The sequence below is a fragment of the Vombatus ursinus genome, unplaced genomic scaffold (genome assembly GCF_900497805.2).
Source record: "Vombatus ursinus unplaced genomic scaffold, bare-nosed wombat genome assembly UNPS02014786.1, whole genome shotgun sequence".
NCBI classification, from domain to species: Eukaryota; Metazoa; Chordata; class Mammalia; order Diprotodontia; family Vombatidae; genus Vombatus; species Vombatus ursinus.
Window position 1 is genome coordinate 3,436,950 of NW_020954564.1, and position 14,544 is coordinate 3,451,493.

Genomic DNA, 14,544 nt, shown 5'->3' on the forward strand with positions numbered 1-14,544 from the left:
CTTGACTCCTTTTCATAGTATCAGAGTTGAAAAGGACCTCAGAGACCATTTCATCTAACCTCACCTATCTCCATCTTACAGAAGAGGAACTCAGCTTTTGCTGTTAATTGTTCCTTCCACCTCATTACTCTCTAAATGAAGAGTGGCATGCTCTTGCAGCAAGCACCTCTCAGAATAAACACTGCCTCTAATAAGTTTATACACTTTGTCTTCCTTAGTATAACGTGCAGAGAGAAGCTCAGGGTTGTGATGGAAAGTGGCCATCTATCCAGGGGGAATTAGAAATGATGGATATTCCATAAGGGGCTGAACTGTTTGTAGGTTTCCAGTTCAGTGTCAGCTATTTCTCAGCTCAGTATACTTGGGATTGCTTAGAGAGGAAGGCAAGTGTCTCCTTAACTTGAACGAGTAATTCCCTTTCTCTCTCTGGGCCTTAATGTTCTCAGGTGAAGGGATTGTAATAGAGGATATACAAGGCTCCTTTTCAGCTCTAAATAATAAGAACTCATCACTAGTATCCATGTACTCAAGATGTCATCCATCACCACAGTTCAAAATAGGAATTAAAGACATTCATGGAAATATGTTGTACATACTGTACAAGCCCCACAAACTTATCACAACAAACAGCAATAATCAATAAATATTTATTAAATGTCTGCTACATGACAGGCACCGTGCTTAGCACTAGGAATATAAAAAGAGGCAAAAAAAAATAGTTCCTGCCCTCAAGGACCCTATCACATTTGAGACACGTTAATTGTCTGTGCTTGGAGATATATGAAAAACCAGACGTATTTCCTCCTGTCAAGTCTCTCATAATTTAGTAGGTTGAGTAAATACATACACAAGTAACCAGAGTCCAATTTAGACCTTAAATGCATTAGAACTGGATCAGCATAAAATCATACAGCAGGAGCTGGCAAGAGACCTTAGAGGTCATAGGATTCAACGTCTCTATACATGAGGAAACTAAGGCCTGGGGATGTTGGGTGACTTCACCAAAGACACACAAGTGGGAAGCATCAGAAGTGGAATTTGTACCTAAGTGCTCTCCCTCCAAAGTCAGTAATCCTTTTCCATATTTCACCCTGATCCCAGTAGAGAGATTTGGAAAGGGAAGAACTCCACTATTCAATTCAATTCAGTTTAGTCAAGAAGCATTTGTTAAGCACTTTCTATGTGCCTCACACTTAGAAGACAAAGAAAGGAAAAAAGGAGTCCCTGTTCTCAAGGAGCTTAATTTCTAATGGAGAGACACCATATAAATAGAGATGTGGTAGACGGAAGGCAATTTCAGAAGAAAAGGCACTGGTAGCCAGAGGGACTGGGAAAGACTTCTCTAGAAGGTCAGGTTTGAACCGAAGAAAGCCAAAGAAACTAATATGTAGAGATGAGGAGGAAGATCATTTAAGGTATGAGGAACTGCCAGTGCCAATGCAGAAATGGTCGATGTGTGTATTATGTGTGAGGAACAGCAGGTAAATCAGTTTAATTGAATTGTAGAGGGCATGTAGAGGGTTAAAGCATAATAAGACAGGAAAGGTAAGAAGGGATCAGGTTGTGAAGAGCCTCAAATACCAAAGATGTGATTTTTTATCTGAGCTTGAAGGAATTAAAGAGCCACAGGAATTTATTGAGTCAGAGGTGACACGGTTAAACTTGCACCTTAGGAAAATCACTTTGCAGCTGAGTGGAGTGGAGGAAGACAGTCCGGGAGACCAATTAGAAGGCTATTGTGATAGTCTAAGGAAAGAAATATTGGAAGGCCTGAGCTAAGGTGTTGGGTTATGAGTGGAAAGAAGGGAACATATAGATACTGTGGGCGTAGAAATGACTAAATTTTTCATTAGATATGTGGGATAAATGAGTGATATGACAAAGACAATGAGGCTGCAAGCCTGGGAGGATGGAAGTATTAGGGAAATTCAGAAGAGGGTTTGATGAGAAAGATAGAGTTGCATTTTTGGATCTATTGGCTTTGAGATACTTATAGGATATCTGGTTCAGGCTGGACATCTTTCCAGAAGATAAAGTGGGACTGGTTCTTGAAAAGAGAGACTAGGGCCAGATCTATAGCTCTGTGAGTCATCTGCATAATGATGACAATTGAGGTCATTGGGTTTTATGAAGTCAAAAGTTAAAAGAGAAGTCCTGGGACAGAAGCTTGAAGGACACCCACAGTTAGTGGGTTTGACATGGTTGAAGATCCAGCAATGGAGACTGAGAAGGAGAAATTGGACACATAGGATGCAAACCATGAGAGGGCAGTGTCTTTGAAAACTAGAGAGGAAAAAGTACCCAGGAGGATAAGGTGCTCAATAGTGTTAAATGTCGCTGAGAAGCCTGGAAAGCTGAAGACTGTAAAAAAGGATTTTTGATTTGGCATTTGAGAGATAAATTTTCGGTAACTTTGGAGAGAGCAGTTTCAAATGAATGATGAAGTCTGAAACAATTCAATTCCATTTGATAAAACAAATATTTATGAATTTATTAGTTAGCTACTATGTACAGGGCATTGAGAATACAAAAATAAACATGAGAAAAGTTACCCTCAGTGAACTGGATAGATTCTACTGGATAGATGAAGCATGAGTGATTTCTCTGTTCTGTGACTTAGGGAAAGGATAAGTTTCAACATGTGGGAAGAAGAGCGAATCCATTCTTTTTTTTTCTTTTAAAAATTTTTTTCTTGACATGCTTTATTTTTACTTTACCCCCACCATGTGAGAGTTCTATTATAACATAGTAAAACAATTAATCAAAATTAACAGTACTATGACCTCATCTGAAAGTGCATGTAATATTCCACATCTGTAGCCCCATAACCCCTGTTTTTTAAGTGTTTTTTAATTAATAGAATCTATGATCTCTTCCTCCCACTTCACACCCTATTGGAGGAAAAACAATAGAAAAAAATTCCTTGCGATAAATATGTATAATCTAGCAAAACAAATTTCCTCCTTGACTGTATATAGATATATATGTATATATATACATATGTGTGTATGTATATATATATATATGTATATACATGTATATATATATATATTTTTTTTCATCCGAAATCCATCATCTCTCTGTCAGGAGGTTGATAGTATATTTCATCCTTGGGCTTTTAGAATCACAAATGGTCATTTCATTGATCATAGTTCTCACAGCTTTCAAATTTGTCTTTATAATGCTGTTATTATTGTATACATTTTTCTCCTGATTATTCTTATTTCATTCATCAATTTATAAAAGCTTTCAAAATTGTTCATTTGCATAATATTGATGTTGCAGTATAAATAGTTTGTCTGGTTCTGTTCACTTCTCTCTGATAAAATTTGATACAAGTCTTTCTATACTTCTTTGAAATCAGACCTGAGACCCAAGGGCCTTGGGAATAGAAGTTTATCCCCAACACCAGTCTACTCCAGGCTCTGTAGTTATCACTGACAGGAAAAATTATTATGGAGAAAGGGCTTACCTCACCACTAGCATCAAGAATTGCTGACCAACTGTCACCGATAGGAAGATAAACATAGGAACCCTGGCACTGACAGTATCACACTCTGTATTCTCCCCTGATCCCCAGACTATAAGTTCTGTTTCCAGACTATTCACAGCCATCACCTGGGGAAGCAGCTCCTATGGAGAAGGGGCCAGCCATCCTGACCAAATGCCAACCAACCTATCTGCCATCCACAGGGCAGACAAGCCAGTCTAGCTAAAGGAGCAAGGCATTCTAGTGGAGAGTCAGGAGGCAGAATGTGGCAGTCAGATCAGGCAACCACTACCACTTTGTCCACCATCTCCCCTCAGGCTCTGAAGGAGATAGCCAGGACTTTGAACATAAGAGTCTTGAGAATGGCTATGCTTTCAGCCCAGTCTCCTCAGCCATCATTCTGGGAATGAACCTCTGTGAAGATGTAGCCTGGCAATTGCTCCTGCAGGTTATTGATCTTGTCAGTCTTTACACTGTCAAATGAACATCAGAAACTGATTTTATCAGTGGAAATGACATTAAAGAAAAGGCATTATTATTTACTTCACCACTCCACCCTAAGGACCATGAGATCCTTCAATATGACTTGGATCAGAAACTTTCCATGCGTGTTGTCTCTCCCATTGGAATGTTAGTTTCTATATTGTCTTACTTTTCTATTTTTCAGTACTTTCTGTTGGGACAGCTAAACAACCCAGTGGATAGAACACTGGACTTAGAATCAGGAAGACTCATCTTCATGAGTTCAAATCTGGCTTCACACACTTACTAGCTCTATGACACTGGGTAAGTCATTAAACCTGTTTGCCTCATCTGTAAAATGAGCTAGAGAAAGAAATGGCAAGCCACTCCAGTATCTTTGCCAAGATCACCCCAAAATGGGGTCATAGAGAGCCAGACACAACTGAATGACAATACTTTCTATATTTCTATACTGTCTCTTCCTACTCTGCTTAACACACTGCTGGATGACAAAGAATATATTTGTGTTCCTCTGTCTCTTTTTGACCTAAACAGATCCTATTCTTCCTCAGGCTTACCACCTCTACAAATTTTTCATTGATGGCTCCATCCCTCAGTGATTTTTCTGTCATTGAGAGAAATAGTGAAATATGAAGGACAATCCTACTCCTTTGTATTGGGGATGGTATATGTGGGCACAATGAGGGATGATTCCATCCAGAAATCATATAATCATATGTTTCCAGAGCTGGAAACAACCTTAAAGAGGATTTAGGCCAGTCCCATTTTACAGAGAAGAAAGTTGAGACATGTAAGGGGAAAATGCCTTTCCTGCCATCAGGAGCCTAGTAAATGAAGAACATGGGAGTTGAGCTTGAACCTAGCGCCCATGATTGCAGTGGAGGATAGCCTTTGGTCCTTCTCCTCACCAGCACAGGAGTAACTCATCCTTCTCCACACTAGCTCCCATCCTGAGAACAAAGCACAGGTCTCAGATGACCAAACCACATTCACTCTTCTTTAGGACCAACCCTGATTGAGGTCTGGAGATTGGAAATAACTTGCTCAAGGTAAAGTAGCCAGTAACAGAGCCAGGACTAAAAGTTAGGTCTCCTGACTCCAGGGCTCATTCCAATAGATGAACTATTCACTCTCTCTCTCTCTGTCTCTCTCTCTCTCTCTCTCTCTCTCTCTCTCTCTTTTTTTTTTAGTGAGGCAATTGGGGTTAAGTGACTTGCCCAAGGTCACACAGCTAGTACGGGTCAAATGTTTGGTCTGAGGCCGGATCTGAACTCCTGACTTCAGGGCCGGTGCTCTATCCACTGTGCCACCTATCTGCCCCATTTTTTTTAAAGTTTCTGCAAATAATTTTATTTGTTCATATTTTATTCAAACAAAATTGTGAGTTTATTACATTTTAGGATATAAAAGAATGGGGAGACACTGAACATACTCCCCCAAAGCTACATCACCCTTTTGGGGTTCTTATTCTGATGTGCAACCCCCGTAATTAGTGCCCCAGTTCTATTTAGCCAATTAACATCAATTAGCTTTTATAAAAGGATATTTACTGAGCAGATAGCACAAGAACAGAGGTACAAATTAATAAAAATGACATCTGTCACAGAAGCAGAGATTTATAGGTCCTCTAGTTTAACTCCTTAATTTTAAATTTGAAGAAACTGAGACCCAAAGACACAAAACTGAAAGTTTTGTTTTGTTTTGTTTTGTTTTGGTTTTTTTGTTTTTTTTAGGCAATTGGGATTGAGGTGAAGAATCTTTCCCAAGGTCATGAAAGGAACTAGTCAAGATTAGATACCAGCCCTCCTGACACCAAAGCCAGCACTGTCTATTCGTCTGTCTGCCAAAGGTTAAGAAGAATCAGTCAATCAACAATCATTATTCATTAGAAACCTAGTACCTAGTACCTAGCTAGTGCCTGCTTTTGTGCTAGGCACTGGACATAGAGACACAAACCAAAGTCTCCCTGAAGGAGCTTACGTTCTAGTGGGGTAGACTGTGGTTGAGCTCATCTGTGATTGGCATTCAACAAATACAGCTTTCTAATCCATGTGCATGGTGTATGTTAAAACCAATCTTTTTTTTTTAAACTTTATTAATTTATTTTGATTTATCAACAATCACTTCCATAAGCTTTTGAGTTTTAAATTTTTCTCCCCCTCCCTCTCTACCTCCCTCCCCGAGACTGATATAGGCTACATATATACATGTTGAAAACTAAAAATAAAAAAAAATTTAAATTTTAAAAAATCACTAATGTGAAAATAGATGAACTATTCTCAAAGTGCAATCCATGGATCCCTGGGGTCCCTGACACTCTTTCAAGGAGGTCAGTGAGGACAAAACTATTTTGATAACAATACTAAGATATTTGTACAACTCACATGAACAAAAGGGCATTGGAATCTTCAATCATTTTGCAGAGGTGTCCTGACCCCAAAAAGTTTAAGAACTGCTGTATGAGGTTATATTTCTAGAGCTCTTCTCTGCAGATTCAGACTCCTTGCATCCTGAGACTCTGTTGCACATTACCCACATCAGTGATGAAGGGCAATCTATTTCTGGTACTCTAGTGATTAAGGCCTGCCCAAGGAAAACTGAATTAGGTATGCGTCTCCCTATGTAGGACAGGCTGTATGAGATGATACAAAGAGCTCTGCATTTGTAGTCAGAGACGTGGTTTGAAACCCCAGCTCCTCTATTTACTCAATATAGAATGTTAGGTGAATCATTTCTCCATTCTGGACGTTACTTTCCTCATCTGTAAAATGAGTAGGGTGTACTAGAGGATCTCTAAGGTCCCTTCCAGCTCTAAGTCCTTGACCATGGTTGTCATTATACCTGGATCAGAGCCATTTTCTGTTCTTCTCTTTAGTGTACAAACTCCCCATCCAATCTACCTATTGGAAATGCATTATTTTATGCCTTTGCTGTATTCCAGAAAAAACAGAATTAAATAGCCTTAAGTGGAATTTTTGTGGAGTAGAAAGGATGATGGAATTGCAATTCTTACTCTAACATTTAGTTCTTGTTCGACCTTGGGCAAGCTACTTCTCCTCAATGAGCCTCAGTTTCCTTGTGTGTAAAGTAGGGATAATAATAGGATAATAATACTTATGCTATCAATCTCATAAGGTTGTTGTGGAGGAAGTGTTTTGTAGAAAAAGGTGTTATGGGACTGCAAGGAATGTTATTATTATTATTATTATATAGCAAAATTATTATTTCAAAGACAATGTGCTGCTCTGTACTTGGGTTCTCTTGGGTTCTCTTAAATCAATTAAGCACCATTTATTAAATGCTTACTATGTGCCAAGTACTCTACTAGACACTGGGGACATAAAGACAGAAGTGAAGCAATCTCTGTATTCAAGAGAGATACAATCTATCTAAGAGAGAAGCAACATTTAATAAAAATAATAATATAACAACAGCCAGAATTTGTATAGTGTTTCAAGATTTGCAAAGCACTTTATGGATGTTAAGTCATTTGATCCCCATAATAACCATGTGAGGTAGGTGCTATTATTATTCCCATTTCAAAGAAGACAGAAATGTACGGAGAGATTAAGTGATATGTCCAGCACCATGTGGCCAGTAAGTGTCTGAGTCAGTTCTTCCTGACTCCAAGTCTGAGCCACGTAAATAAATAGAAAATAAATACAAAGTGATTTGGGGATGGAGAAACAGAGTCCACAGCAGCTGGGGAGTGGGTATGTCACAAAAGGTTCCTTGTAGGGAATGTCTTTTGAGTACAGCTTTGAAGGAAAATTGGGATTCCAAGAGGCAGAGGTGGGGAAAGGGTGTAGATGGGAGCAAAAGCATGGAGATGTAGATTGAGTTCTGTATGTGAAGAAAAGCAAGAGGGTCAATTTGGCTGAATCATAGAATGTGTGAAAGGAAATCATTTATAGAAACTCTGAAGTTCCACCTTATACCCATTAGATTTGCAATACTGACAAAGATGACAGATAAGGAAAACAGCAAAGGTTGGAGGCACTATGGGGAAATTGACACATTAATGCACTGTTAGTGGAGCTGTGAACTGGTCTAGCCATTTTGGAAAGCAATTTGGCACCAGGCCCTAAAAGTCACCAAACTGTGCATAGCCTTTGACCCAGTGATACCTCTACAAGACTTATGCCCCAAAGAAAACAAAGAGGTAAAGGACTAATATATACAAAAATAATGTCAGCTCTTTTTGTAGTGTCAAAAAATGGAAACCAGGGAGGTGTCCAACAGGTGTTTTGTTTTGTTTTGTTTTGTTTTTGTTAATATAATGGAATACTATTGGGCCATAAGAAATGATCGAGGGAAAGGTTTCAGTGTAACCTGGGCAAATTTGTATAAACTCTTGTAGAGGGAAGTGGAGAGAACCAGGAGAACAATTTATACAACAAGAATAGCATTGTAAAGACAAACAATTTTGAAAGACTTTAGAATTCTGATCAATGCAATGACTAACTATAAATCTGCAGGATAGATAATGATCTATGCTACCCACTGCTTGGCAGAGATACAGAATGAACCATACATTTTTGGACAAGGCCAAAATGGAAATTTCTTTTGCTTGACTATGCATATTTATCACAAGAGTTTTCTTTTCAATGGGCAGGAGGGGAAGTGGGAGGGAGAGAAAATAATTGCTTGTTAATTTGCAAAATGAAACTTAAGAAAAAGAAAAGAAATGTAGATTGGAGCCAGCTCGTGTAGGGTTCTAAATGCCAAACACAGGAATTTGTGTATGTTCATAGAGGTAATAGTGAGCCAATGAATTTTATCAATCAGGGAAATTACATGGTCAAACCTATGTTTTAGGCTTTCACTTTGACTGTTATGTGGAAAATAGTTTGGAGGAGAGACTTGAGATAAGGAGAACAATTAGGAGGCTACTGGGAATGAGGACTTGAATTAGAATAATGGCCATTTAGGTAAAAACAAGGGAATGACTGCAAGAGATACAGTAAAATAAATCTGGTAATATTTGGCAACTGATCAGATATGTGGGATGAGAGAAAATGAGTAGTCAGGGATGATTTGATCATGGACCTGAGTGACTGGAAGGATGGTGGTATCATGACTAGAAACAGGGAAATTGTGGATTTTCTACATGAAAAAAAGATTAATTCTTTTCAGGATACATTGAGTTTGAGATGCCTACAAGACATCCCATTCAAAATGATCAAAAGGCAAGTGGTAATACAGTACTGGTGCTCAGGAGAGAGACTAAAGATGGGTTTATCAACCTGGGAATTATCTACATACTGATGTTACTTGAACCTATGGAAGCTTATGAGGTCACCAAGAAAGAATGTAGAAAGGGAAGTAAAAAGGGATAATATAAAGCCTTGGGGGATATATACTCAGAAAAAAAAGATATGAATAATTATCTTTCAAAGAAGACTAAGAATATGAAGTTAGACATATTGGGAGAGGAGGGAGAACCAAAGAGAAGAATGGTGTCATAAAATTAATAGTGCAGTAAATATTCAGGAGGAGAGAATGTCACCAATTTAAAATGCTATAGAAAAGTAAAGAAGGTTTAGGATGGGAAAAGAATACTGGATTTGAGTCAAGGGGAAATTGGTGACTTTGGAGAGGATCAGCTTTAATTGAAAAATAAGGCTGGAAAACTAAACTACAAGGAGGTGATAAATATGTGAAAGAAGAACAAGTGAACATTGACTGTAGGAAGCTTTTATCAGAAGCTTAGGTGTGAAAGGAGGGAAAGATGTATGATAGTAACTTGAGAGGATGGTAGGGACAGGTGAGGAATTTTTGAGTATGAGGTAGACCTGGGCATAGGCATGGGGAAAGGAGCCAGGAGATGGGGAGAGATTAAAGATTAGAGAGAAGGGTGGTGATTATGGCAACAACATACTGGAGAAGATAAAAGTGGATAGGATCAAGAATAGATGTGGAGATGCTGGTCTTGGTGAAGAGAGGAATCATATTCATCAGAGACTGGGGTAAAGGAGGAGCAAATGGGGTGATGATGTCAAGTGATTTTGAAATAAAAACAGAGGAAGGAGAGAGAACCCATGAAGAAGAACTTCCTTTTCTCACTAGAGTCTCCTGTTGAACTCTTATGTGGAGCAGTCCTCTGCTGAGAGAGTTGGAGGAGAAAGTTGTAAGGAGGCTTGAAGGGAAAAGATTTGGAAGCATAAGATAGAAAAAATGATAGAGACTCAGTTAGGGAGGGGTAAAAGGCAGCAGTGTCTTGATGCAGTAAGAGCTCCATAGAAATGAGAAAACACAATTTTGTAATGGACTTAATCATTACAGTTGGGTGGTCAGAACAGTTCTTTCTGTGAGTAGGAGTGGTGTGAGGGAGATGGTGGGAGAAATTCAGGGCTGGGTTTTGAAGGGATGAGTGGTGATAAAGTAAGGTGTCAAAGGATTCATCAAAGAAGGCAATATAATGCTGAACTAGTTCACTATAGGGTCAAGATTGGTAAGAGAGGAAAGTCTGAAATTTCTAGTCTGAAAGATAAGGAATGATGAAATGTAAATTTCATCATTCCTTATCTTTCAGACTAGAAATCTTAGAGTTGGAATGTATTCCCATCAAGCATTCTGTCCCATGCCTACAGAAAAGTAGTGTATTATTGTCCCAATTTTCCAGGTGAGGACCTTTGAAAAATGACAAGCTCAAGACTACCACATTCTAGTTAATGGCATAACTCTACTTAAAGACCAGATCTCCTGATCACCTCCATCTCCACTAATCCATGATAAGCTAGATTTATGGACCTGATTATCTTCCTCCAATTCCCCCACATTATAGAAATGCAGAGAATTTCTTGACAAAGAGTGATAACATTTTCATCTCCATCCCCCCATCACTCACCCAAGCCTAACTTGATGCTAAATGAAATTGTCTCTCTTATCAGTCAATTGCATTCAACTCAACAGTGCAGTGAGTGAGTAATAGTGCGTTTAGTGAAAATCTGACTTCTAAAGGCTGCGCAGAATGTAAACAGATATGAGATGCAGAATTAACAGCCAAAGCTCATTCTAGGAGAGGGAGAATTCAGAGTCAGTGACCAGGGAGAAAAGATATGTTTTCAGATGAGATGTGAAAAGATGAAGAATCAGTGAAGCGGAGAGATAGGAGGGAGGCTTTTCCAGATGGCAGGAATTGACTCTAGGAGATTTCCTTAATCACATTCATGGTGAAATATTTGTGTCTGAATGACATGAATTAATTACATATTTGAGGAATGAAATGATTTTCAGCTTGTACATGATTTTTTTTGTCAGGTGAGACAGAGGCAGGTCTGTAGGAGTAAAACCCATGACTGCCCCCAAATTGAAACACATGTGCAGTGCCCGAGGGATGCAGGTGGGGGCTAGAATTGAGTTCCAGAAACATTCCATCTTAGGGGTCCATGGAGTTCAACACTACTCTCCTCCTTGTGCTTCCTGACCTCAATAATTCCATGACTTGGATGGCCCTCTCTTTTCTTTACCTTTTCAATGAACCAATTCCTTTTGACCTCAAAATATAATGAAGCCAAGGCCAACATTCATCCTTAGGACTTCATTGGATCCATCTGATTTCTGTTTTATAGTGGGCATAATCCATCCTGAAACTTCTTCAGGGAATTCTCAACTCACCTGTAACAGGAAAGAAAAAAATGTTCTTTGGATGCTGTCACTGCCATTGTTTATTATATAAGGACCTTTAGGATATCAAGAAGTTTCTAACAAGTATGATTGGGGAGGGGGGGGGATTACCAACAATTAAGAAGGGATAGAAGAGAAATAGAAAGCATATTCCCTGACCATTAGGAGCATGGAGTAAGTCCAATGGTTTTGTTTTTCTTTGGGTAACTCTCTCATCCAGAAGCAATCCTTTAACTTCTTTCTGACCTCAATCCAATGTAGGCCCAGAGTTATCTGCACTTATAAGGGATCAGCTGATTCTGCTGATTTCCTGGAGACTACTCTATACCTCTGTGAAGCCACAGCACCTCATTTCATCACCTTACCTTAGATAATTTCCTGGATAATTGATTCTGTTTTCTAACCTGGACCACATTATTTATTTACTCCTTCCTTTAGTAACTGACTCCCTGCCTGCCTATAAATCCATCAATCAGTCCATTCACAAATACTTATTGTTCGTTATGTGTAAGGCACTATACCTTGGAGATGGAGATATAAAGACAAAAACAAAACATTTCCTACCCACAAGGAATTTAACTTTTATTTGGGGAGACAACACATATAAATACACATAAACATATATGTACATACACATATATGAAATGCTTAGACCAAAGGTATCTAGAAAACCCCTTTGAAATTAGCTAGATTCTCAGTCCTGGCCTCTCTTACCTCTCTCTATCCCTTGTTATGTACATCTAAACACACGCATGTATGATAATGAGGTTATGGTCTTATGAGAGAAGTTAGATTTGTTATACATGTGAAATGGTTACAATAATCTAAGCAGCCTATCAACAAATTTAGGGTTACGTGGTTCAAACATTAAGTACCCTACAAGTACACAGAAGAAAGAAGTGCCTATATCAAAGGAGAAGGTCCCTCTCCTCTCCTTTCCTTTCCCCTCCTTTCCTTTCCTTCCCCTTCCTTTCTTTTCCCTTCCTTCTCCTCCCTTTTTCCTCTTTTCCCTTCCTTCCTCCCTTCCACCCCCCCCCCTTTCATAAAGCAGTCAGCTTTCAGAACAGGGCATTTTATTTGACTCACACAAGCTGATCCATTTGTCCCTTACTCCTGATGCTGTATATCCAAGGCAGAGAAGCAGAATGTTCTATCGATTTGGTCTCATTAGAAGTAGATATGATTTATTACTGCTTCAAACAGACCCAAACTAATGTTATTCTTTTTCATTTGGAAAAGCTGGACTCCTTGCTTAATGCTAATGGTGGAGGTAGGGCAGCTGAGCTATAAGAGCAAGAAGGCAGCAACTGCTGTCAAAAGTCCTACTGAGGGCATCAGTTTATTTTCTCACTCTGATACTTCCTTCAGGTAGCATGCATTCAATCTGTGCATCAAGCTGATTGAAATCGCAAGTACAGAATATACCAAAGCTAAAGAAGTAAGGATTCTATTACAAGGTCCACAACAGCTGTGTTCCTGTCCTTGACAGCATCATCCCAGCCCTTCCCTATTCTCTTAGTTGTATCATCATCAAAAGTCATGGTAGCAGGGAAGACAGCAGGCCTGGGGCCCTGACAACTTAAATTTTTGACTGCTGAACAGGGGGAAAAGGGCAGCCATCTGGTCCACAGCATGGAAAGAAGGTGGCCAAGGACATACAGGGAAATTATAACATTTCCATAGAAAAGCTATGAAAAGTCTAGTGTCCATGTAGATTTTGGTTTTGTAGTTTTACCCCACTAGGATCATAGGATTTAAAACTGGAAGAGACTTAGATCACCTGGTCCAACCCTTTCATTTTATACATAAAGATACTGAGACCCAGGCAGGCTAAAGTGATTTGTCCAGGATTATTCAGGTAGTAAGCAGCAGTATCAGGATTTGAACTCAAGTCCAGTGATTCCAAATCAAATCTATTTTCTACTATACCATGTCATGGGCAGCCAGGAAGTACAGTGGATAGAGCGCCAGGTCTGGAGTCAGGAAGATGAGTCTTCCTGAATTCAAATCTGGCCTCAGACACTTACTAGCTGTGTGACCCTGGCCAAGTCACTTAGCCCTATTAGCCTCCGTTTCCTTATCTGTAAAATGACCTGGAGAAGGAAATGGCAGTATCTTTGCCAAGAAAACCCCAAATGGGGTCACAAAGAATTGGCTACAACTGAAAATGACTGAATAACAATACCATTCCATAATGCTTAATGGCTCATAAGGAGACTGATTTCTTGTTCTAGGTTTCAATGAATAGAGGGTTTCTGTGTGGTGGGAAGAAGGGAGGTTAGGGCTGCAGAGAACAAAAGGCAACTATTGCCTGAGGCTGCTGAATTTAAACATGCCACTAGTCTTCCTGGCCCTTTTTCTGATTTCCTCTGGACTTAAAAATCATGCCCCCCCTCTACTGCTTGCTCATCCCAGAACTTCCCTCAGTACTTGGGGCTTCCTTGCCCTGGAACAACCTACAACTTTGGAGGTCCAATAACCATAAAAATATCCCTCTATTATTCCTGCCTGCCTTCTCCTATTGAAGACTTTTTCCTGGAGGAATTTCGTGTGTGTGTGGAGACATTGAGGCTGTCCAGCCTTTGCTTTCCTGATGGCCTTGTTCCTTTGGATTTCCAAATGCTTCCCCACTAAATAACCTTTATCCTCCACCCCCATCTAAACTCTTTGCCATTTGAATGCAAGCATAGTGAGAGCAGGGACCATCTTTCTTTTTATTTGTATTTTTATGCCCAGTGCTTAACACAGTGCCTGGCACATAGTAAACATTTAATAAAAAATTGTTTCCTTCATACTTTGAATATAACAATGCAACATTAGCTAGAGCCATGTGAATCTCCTGTTTTAGCCCTTTGGGGCTTTTAAGACCCTTCAGATTCTACCCCCCTTCCTTCCTTTCCAGACTTATGACTCAGGCCTACTCTTGTGTATCCTCAAACTCA